The following is a 9,081-nucleotide window of genomic DNA, read 5'->3' as shown; positions in this document are numbered from 1 at the left end:
CAGATCCCTCCATTCAGATTTTATCCACCCTGACCCCCCCTCCCCTTAGAGCCTGTATTAGTCCCAGCCTGGAAGCCACTTATATCCCCCCCCCCCAACCCCCAGAGACAGAGACGCTCATTGTGGCACCTAGGTGACATGATCCCTCCCACTCCCCCCTCCCCCAGCTCCAGAGCAGGTGTAACCAGCTAATAATCCCCCCGGGTGGCCTATTGAGCTCAGCCAATCACCCTGCTGTTACTCTCCCTTCCCAGCCTTATGGCACATACCTGATCTCACCTGTGGCTCTAATGGCGCAGTCTGTGGGGCCCCGGGATCCTGGCACAGGCTCTAATAATAAGGTTGGCCCTGCCTTAGTGTTCGTATTCCAGTTTCTCATTCAAACCACTGTCTGGTTGCCAGGGCAATCTGTACCTTAGCAACTAGATACCTGCTGAAATACCAAACTGAAGAGCTGCTGAACAAAAAGCCAAATAATTAAAAAAAACACGGACCAATTGGACTATAAAGGGGGGGGGGGGTAATTCTGACATTGGAAGCCTCGGATATGACTGGATTTACAGGAGCAAGTGGGAGCTGCCATACTAACAGCACCAGCGGGTTCCAATGGGATGTGCCCTACTGCGCTCTCAGGTTTGGGGCCCACAAGCTGCTCCCTTGGGGCCACGGCTGATAATTATCAGCATATAATCCCCCAGGACTTGAGGGAGGGGGCAAAAGCACGGGGCATCTCTCGGGGGGCTATAACTCCCGGAAGTTGGGCCTCTGGCCCTCCAGCTGTCTGGGACTGTAGGCCATTGGCACTTACTGGGAGATGCAGTTGGACATGAGATGGATTTCTACTCACCCCCAGCTCAGAGAGAGAGATATAAGGATATATAGGGTGCTAGGCCAGCATGTTAGCCTGCCCTGGGCCCAGGAGCTTGCACTTCTGTTGGGGTATATAGATATATAGGGTGGGATGAAAGCACTGACCTGGTTACCCAGAGAAGGCATAAGGGCTGCCCTGGGCCCAGGAGCTTGCAGTTGCATTGTGGGAGACAGGCACATCTCCCACCTGTTCCCTTTGCTGTGGGCAGACAGGTGGGGGGCGGGGGGGGGCAGGTGAGGGGGGGCACTTCCTGTTTCGGCCGTACCTTGCGGGGACCCACACACCCAGGCACAACAGAAAGGGGAAGTCTCTCGCTCTCTGACTCCCCAAATAGCCCCTCGGGCGGGGGGGTGCTGGGCAGGGGGGGGTGCTGGGCAGGGGGGGTGCCGGGCGGGGGGGAGCCGGGAGTTCCTCTTCTCCCTCTCGCTCTCTGCCAATTGGGGAAATGCCCCCCCCCACTAGCGGGATTAACCCTTTGGGTGCCAGCAGGCTCTATGCGCTGCACAATAGGGGGGATTAGACACCGGACACACAGAGTTACATACAGAGCAGCCAATAACCGACACAAGAGCTTGCAATCCTCCCATGGGGTCAGTAAATGAGTGGGGTCAGCCGGCTGCTCTCCCCCCGGGGTACCCCCCCCCCACTCACTGAATCCTCCATTGTAACAAACATGCTGCAGTCTGTACTGCTCTACATGCAGCCATTACACACAGGGCTCACCCCTAACGCTGTATATTGGCCCCCGGGCCCCAGATCATCCAGCGGCCAACTGAGCGCAGCAACTCAACCCTTCAGCTGTGTATATACTGTATATATATATCTCCTGTATGTGCCTGACTGGGGCCTTCATTTGCCCCTCCCCCTCCTGCAGCTACAGATTCTCCTCTGACCCAGAGCCTTCCTGCCCCTCTCCCTTAGCTACACCCCCCCATCACATTCTACCCTCTCAGCACTTACCCAGCACCCACTCAGTCCGACCAAACAGCAGTCCCTCCGAGAGGGAGCGGCCATACTGACCCCTCAGTGACTGCTAATATCCTTATCATTTACAGTAGGGGGTACATTACCCCTTATAATACATGAGTGATACTCAGAGTTCCCTGTATAACTCAGCCTGCAGCCTTGTGCCTTTATATGGGGGGCACAGAACCCCTCAGTGACTGCTAATATCCTTATCATTTACAGTAGGGGGTACATTATCCCTTATAATACATGAGTGATACTCAGAGTTCCCTGTACTTGTGCCTTTATATGGGGGGCACAGAACCCCTCAGTGACTGCTAATATCCTTATCATTTACAGTAGGGGGTACATCATTCAAAGTTGAAGTTTTAAATGGCAAAAAATGGTGCTGCTGAAAACTACAACTCCCAGCATCCCTTGAAGGGAACCCTCAGTATTGCAGGGGCCCTTGGGATGTTAGTAATTTCTAACTCGTAGCCCTCCAGCTGCTGTTAAACTGCAACTCCCAGAACCCCCTTTGGCTGTGAGCAGAACGCTGGGAGTTGCAGGTTAAAGAGCCCTTAGATGGGGCCCCAGCTATCCTGTACTGCCCCTAATACCCCTGTACTGCCCCTAATACCCCTGTACTGCCCCTAATACCCCTGTACTGCCCGGGGCCCACACTCCCCTAATACCCCTGTACTGCCCCTAATACCCCTGTACTGCCTGGGGCCCACGCTCCCCTAATACCCCTGTACTGCCCCTAATACCCCTGTACTGCCTGGGGCCCACACTCCCCTAATACCCCTGTACTGCCCCTAATACCCCTGTACTGCCTGGGGCCCACACTCCCCTAATACCCCTGTACTGCCCCTAATACCCCGTACTGCCCCTAATACCCCTGTACTGCCCCTAATACCCCTGTACTGCCTGGGGCCCACACTCACCTAATACCCCTGTACTGCCCGGGGCCCACACTCCCCTAATACCCCTGTACTGCCCGGGGCCCACACTCCCCTAATACCCCTGTACTGCCCGGGCCCCACTCCCTAATACCCCCTGCCCGGGCCCACACCCCCTAATACCCCTGTACTGCCCGGGGCCCACACTCCCCTAATACCCCTGTACTGCCTGGGGCCCACACTCCCCTAATACCCCTGTACTGCCCGGGGCCCACACTCCCCTAATACCCCTGTACTGCCCGGGCCACACTCCCCTAATACCCCTGTACTGGGGCCCACACTCCCCTAATACCCCTGTACTGCCCGGGGCCCACACTCCCCTAATACCCCTGTACTGCCTGGAGCCCACACTCCCCTAATACCCCCGGTGCCCTGTTGGCGCTGGCACAGCGTGGGCACAGGAGCGAGGCTGGGAGGGGCTGGGGGGCAGCACAGGAAGGCAGAGCAGGAATAGCAGCAGGGGGAGGATGGGAGGGGGTGGGGGAAGGAAAGGGGGGAAAGCGCCTGGGGGAGAGATAAGGAGGGGGGTGGGGAGAGGAAAGATATTAGTGGAAAGGTCAGAGAGGGGAAAGAGAGCTATGGGGGGGCGGGGGGGGGGGGGAGAGGGGTTAACCCTTTCAGTGCAGGAGAATATAGAGCAAAGTGGGGAAATGACATTGGCAGTGAGGGGGGGGGAATGGGGATCAGGAAACGACAAAAGAGAAAGAAAGAGATAGAAGCAGCTCCATCTGTCTCAGGTGCCCCCCTATAAATGCACCAGTAATGTGCCCCCCCCCCCCGCACCCTGCACTGGGTAGGGCACCTGCCTTTGCCCCCCGGCTCCATCTATCAGTCCATAGTAATGTTATTCAGCCCCCGGCTCCATCTATCAGTCCATAGTAATGTTATTCAGCCCCCCCGGCTCCATCTATCAGTCTATGGTAACGTTATTCAGCCCCCGGCTCCATCTATCAGCCAATGGTAATGTTATTCACCCCCGGCTCCATCTATCAGCCAATGGTAATGTTATTCAGCCCCCGGCTCCATCTATCAGCCAATGGTAATGTTATTCAGCCCCCGGCTCCATCTATCAGCCAATGGTAACGTTATTCAGCCCCCGGCTCCATCTATGCAGCCAATGGTAATGTTATTCAGCCCCCGGCTCCATCTATCAGTCTATAGTAATGTTATTCAGCCCCCGGCTCCATCTATCAGTCTATGGTAATGTTATTCAGCCCCCCCGGCTCCATCTATCAGTCTACGGTAATGTTATTCAGCCCCCCGGCTCCATCTATCAGTCCCATAGTAAGTTCAGCCCCCGGCTCCATCTATCAGTCCATAGTAATGTTATTCAGCCCCCGGCTCCATCTATCAGCCAATGGTAATGTTATTCAGCCCGGCTCCATCTATCAGTCTATGGTAATGTTATTCAGCCCCCGCTCCATCTATCAGCCAATGGTAATGTTATTCAGCCCCCGGCTCCATCTATCAGTCCATAGTAATGTTATTCAGCCCCCGGCTCCATCTATCAGTCTATGGTAATGTTATTCAGCCCCCCCGGCTCCATCTATCAGTCTATGGTAATGTTATTCAGCCCCCGGCTCCATCTATCAGTCCATAGTAATGTTATTCAGCCCGGCTCCATCTATCAGTCCATAGTAATGTTATTCAGCCCCCGGCTCCATCTATCAGTCCATAGTAATGTTATTCAGCCCCCGGCTCCACCTATCAGTCCATAGTAATGTTATTCAGCCCCCGGCTCCATCTATCAGTCTATGGTAACGTTATTCAGCCCCCGGCTCCATCTATCAGCCAATGGTAATGTTATTCAGCCCACCGGCTCCATCTATCAGTCTATGGTAACGTTATTCAGCCCCCCGCTCCATCTATCAGCCAATGGTAATGTTATTCAGCCCCCGGCTCCATCTATCAGCCAATGGTAATGTTATTCAGCCCCCGCTCCATCTATCAGCCAATGGTAATGTTATTCAGCCCCCGGCTCCATCTATCAGCCAATGGTAACGTTATTCAGCCCCGGCTCCATCTATCAGCCAATGGTAATGTTATTCAGACCCCCGGCTCCATCTATCAGTCTATAGTAATGTTATTCAGGCCCCCCGGCTCCATCTATCAGTCTATGGTAATGTTATTCAGCCCCCCCGGCTCCATCTATCAGTCTATGGTAATGTTATTCAGCCCCCCCGGCTCCATCTATCAGTCCATAGTAATGTTATTCAGCCCCCGCTCCATCTATCAGTCAATGGTAATGTTATTCAGCCCCCGGCTCCATCTATCAGTCCATAGTAATGTTATTCAGCCCCCGGCTCCATCTATCAGTCCATAGTAATGTTATTCAGCCCCCGGCTCCATCTATCAGTCCATAGTAATGTTATTCAGCCCCCGGCTCCATCTATCAGTCCATGGTAATGTTATTCAGCCCCCGGCTCCATCTATCAGTCCATAGTAATGTTATTCAGCCCCGGCTCCATCTATCAGTCCATAGTAATGTTATTCAGCCCCCGGCTCCATCTATCAGTCCATGGTAATGTTATTCAGCCCCGGCTCCATCTATCAGTCCATGGTAATGTTATTCAGCCCCCGGCTCCATCTATCAGCCAATGGTAATGTTATTCAGCCCCCGGCTCCATCTATCAGTCCATAGTAATGTTATTCAGCCCCCGGCTCCATCTATCAGTCCATAGTAATGTTATTCAGCCCCCGGCTCCATCTATCAGTCCATAGTAATGTTATTCAGCCCCCGGCTCCATCTCTCAGCCAATGGTAATGTTAGTCAGCCCCCGGCTCCATCTATCAGTCCATAGTAATGTTATTCAGCCCCCGGCTCCATCTATCAGTCCATAGTAATGTTATTCAGCCCCCGGCTCCATCTATCAGTCCATAGTAATGTTAATCAGCCCCCAGCCTCCATCTATCAGCCAATGGTAATGTTATTCAGCCCCCGGCTCCATCTATCAATCCATAGTAATGTTATTCAGCCCCCGGCTCCATCTATCAGTCCATAGTAATGTTATTCAGCCCCCGGCTCCATCTATCAGTCCATAGTAATGTTATTCAGCCCCCCAGCTCCATCTATCAGTCCATAGTAATGTTATTCAGCCCCCGGCTCCATCTATCAGTCTATGGTAACGTTATTCAGCCCCCGGCTCTATCTATCAGCCAATGGTAATGTTATTCAGCCCCCGCTTCCATCTATCAGTCTATGGTAACGTTATCAACCCCCGGCTCCATCTATCAGCCAATGGTAATGTTATTCAGCCCCCGGCTCCATCTATCAGCCAATGGTAATGTTATTCAGCCCCCGGCTCCATCTATCAGCCAATGGTAATGTTATTCAGCCCCCGGCTCCATCTATCAGCCAATGGTAACGTTATTCAGCCCCCGGCTCCATCTATCAGCCAATGGTAATGTTATTCAGCCCCCGGCTCCATCTATCAGTCTATAGTAATGTTATTCAGCCCCCGGCTCCATCTATCAGTCTATGGTAATGTTATTCAGCCCCCCCGGCTCCATCTATCAGTCTACGGTAATGTTATTCAGCCCCCCGGCTCCATCTATCAGTCCATAGTAATGTTATTCAGCCCCCGGCTCCATCTATCAGTCCATAGTAATGTTATTCAGCCCCGGCTCCATCTATCAGCCAATGGTAATGTTATTCAGCCCCCGGCTCCATCTATCAGTCTATGGTAATGTTATTCAGCCCCCGGCTCCATCTATCAGCCAATAGTAATGTTATTCAGCCCCCGGCTCCATCTATCAGTCCATAGTAATGTTATTCAGCCCCGGCTCCATCTATCAGCTATGGTAATGTTATTCAGCCCCCCCGGCTCCATCTATCAGTCTATGAATGTTATTCAGCCCCCGGCTCCATCTATCAGTCCATAGTAATGTTATTCAGCCCCCGGCTCCATCTATCAGTCCATAGTAATGTTATTCAGCCCCCGGCTCCATCTATCAGCCAATGGTAATGTGATTCAGCCCCCGGCTCCATCTATCAGCCAATGGTAATGTTATTCAGCCCCCGGCTCTATCTATCAGCCAATGGTAATGTTATTCAGCCCCCGGCTCCATCTATCAGCCAATGGTAACGTTATTCAGCCCCCGGCTCCATCTATCAGCCATGGTAATGTTATTCAGCCCCCGGCTCCATCTATCAGTCTATAGTAATGTTATTCAGCCCCCGCTCCATCTATCAGTCTATAGTAATGTTATTCAGCCCCGGCTTCCATCTATCAGTCTATGGTAATGTTATTCAGCCCCCGGCTCCATCTATCAGTCTATGGTAATGTTATTCAGCCCCCCCCCCCCCCCGGCTCCATCTATCAGTCTATGGTAATGTTATTCAGCCCCCCCGGCTCCATCTATCAGCCAATGGAAATGTTATTCAGCCCCCGGCTCCATCTATCAGTCTAATGGTAACGTTATTCAGCCCCCGGCTCCATCTATCAGCCAATGGTAACGTTATTCAGCCCCCGGCTCCATCTATCAGCCAATGGTAATGTTATTCACCCCCGGCTCCATCTATCAGCGAATGGTAATGTTATTCAGCCCCCGGCTCCATCTATCAGTCTATGGTAACGTTATTCAGCCCCCGGCTCCATCTATCAGTCTATGGTAACGTTATTCAGCCCCCGGCTCCATCTATCAGCGAATGGTAATGTTATTCAGCCCCCGGTTCCATCTATCAGTCTATGGTAACGTTATTCAGCCCCCGCTCCATCTATCAGCCAATGGTAACGTTATTCAGCCCCCGGCTCCATCTATAAGCCAATGGTAATGTTATTCAGCCCCCGGCTCCATCTATCAGCCAATGGTAATGTTATTCAGCCCCAGGCTCCATCTATCAGCCAATGGTAATGTTATTCAGCCCCCGGCTCCATCTATCAGTCTATGGTAACGTTATTGAGCCCCCGGCTCCATCTATCAGCCAATGGTAACGTTATTCAGCCCCCGGCTCCATCTATCAGCCAATGGTAATGTTATTCAGCCCCCGGCTCCATCTATCAGTCCATAGTAATGTTATTCAGCCCCCGGCTCCATCTATCAGCCAATGGTAATGTTATTCAGCCCCCGGCTCCATCTATCAGTCTATGGTAACGTTTTTGAGCCCCCGGCTCCATCTATCAGCCAATGGTAACGTTATTCAGCCCCCGGCTCCATCTATCAGCCAATGGTAATGGTATTCAGCCCCCGGCTCCATCTATCAGTCCATAGTAATGTTATTCAGCCCCCGGCTCCATCTATCAGTCTATGGTAATGTTATTCAGCCCCCCCCGGCTCCATCTATCAGTCTATGGTAATGTTATTCAGCCCCCCTTCCATCTATCAGTCTATGGTAATGTTATTCAGCCCCCGGCTCCATCTATCAGCCAATGGTAATGTTATTCAGCCCCCGGCTCCATCTATCAGTCTATGGTAACGTTATTCAGCCCCCGGCTCCATCTATCAGCCAATGGTAACGTTATTCAGCCCCCGGCTCCATCTATCAGCCAATGGTAATGTTATTCAGCCCCTGGCTCCATCTATCAGCCAATGGTAATGTTATTCAGCCTCCGGCTCTATCTATCAGTCCATAGTAATGTTATTCAGCCCCCAGCTCCATCTATCAGCCAATGGTAATGTTGATCAGCCCCCGGCTCCATCTATCAGCCAATGGTAATGTTATTCAGACCCCTCGGCTCCATCTATCAGCCAATGGTAATGTTATTCAGCCCCCGGCTCCTCTATCAGCCAATGGTAATGTTATTCAGCCCCCGGCTCCATCTATCAGTCTATGGTAACGTTATTCAGCCCCCGGCTCCATCTATCAGTCTATGGTAACGTTATTCAGCCCCCGGCTCCATCTATAAGCCAATGGTAATGTTATTCAGCCCCCGGCTCCATCTATCAGTCCATAGTAATGTTATTCAGACTCCCCGGCTCCATCTATCAGTCCTCCATCTATCAGCCAATGGTAACGTTATTCAGCCCCCGGCTCATCTATCAGCCATGTAATGTTATTCAGCCCCCGGCTTCATCTATCAGCCAATGGTAATGTTATTCAGCCTCCGGCTCCATCTATCAGTCCATAGTAATGTTATTCAGCCCCCGGCTCCATCTATCAGCCAATGGTAATGTTTGATCAGCCCCCGGCTCCATCTATCAGCCAATGGTAATGTTATTCAGCCCCCGGCTCCATCTATCAGCCAATGGTAATGTTATTCCAGCCCCCCCCCCGGCTCAATCTATCAGTCCATGGTATCGTTATTCAGCCCCCAGCTCCATCTATCAGCCAATGGTAATGTTATTCAGCCTCCGCTTCCTCTA

The 9,081-nt window shown here is 52.2% G+C and overlaps 1 protein-coding gene across 1 annotated transcript in view; it reads left to right on the top strand.

Annotated features, from left to right (window-relative positions):
- Positions 1-9,081, top strand: part of sox18 (SRY-box 18) — a gene marked incomplete at its 3' end in the record, with an annotated part of 354,190 nt that overhangs the window by 189,975 nt on the left and 155,134 nt on the right.

Source organism: Xenopus tropicalis, chromosome 10 (genome assembly GCF_000004195.4).
Source record: "Xenopus tropicalis strain Nigerian chromosome 10, UCB_Xtro_10.0, whole genome shotgun sequence".
Lineage (NCBI taxonomy): Eukaryota > Metazoa > Chordata > Amphibia > Anura > Pipidae > Xenopus > Xenopus tropicalis.
Note: the sequence above shows the minus strand (reverse complement) of the source record. Positions and strands in the feature narration are given on the sequence as shown.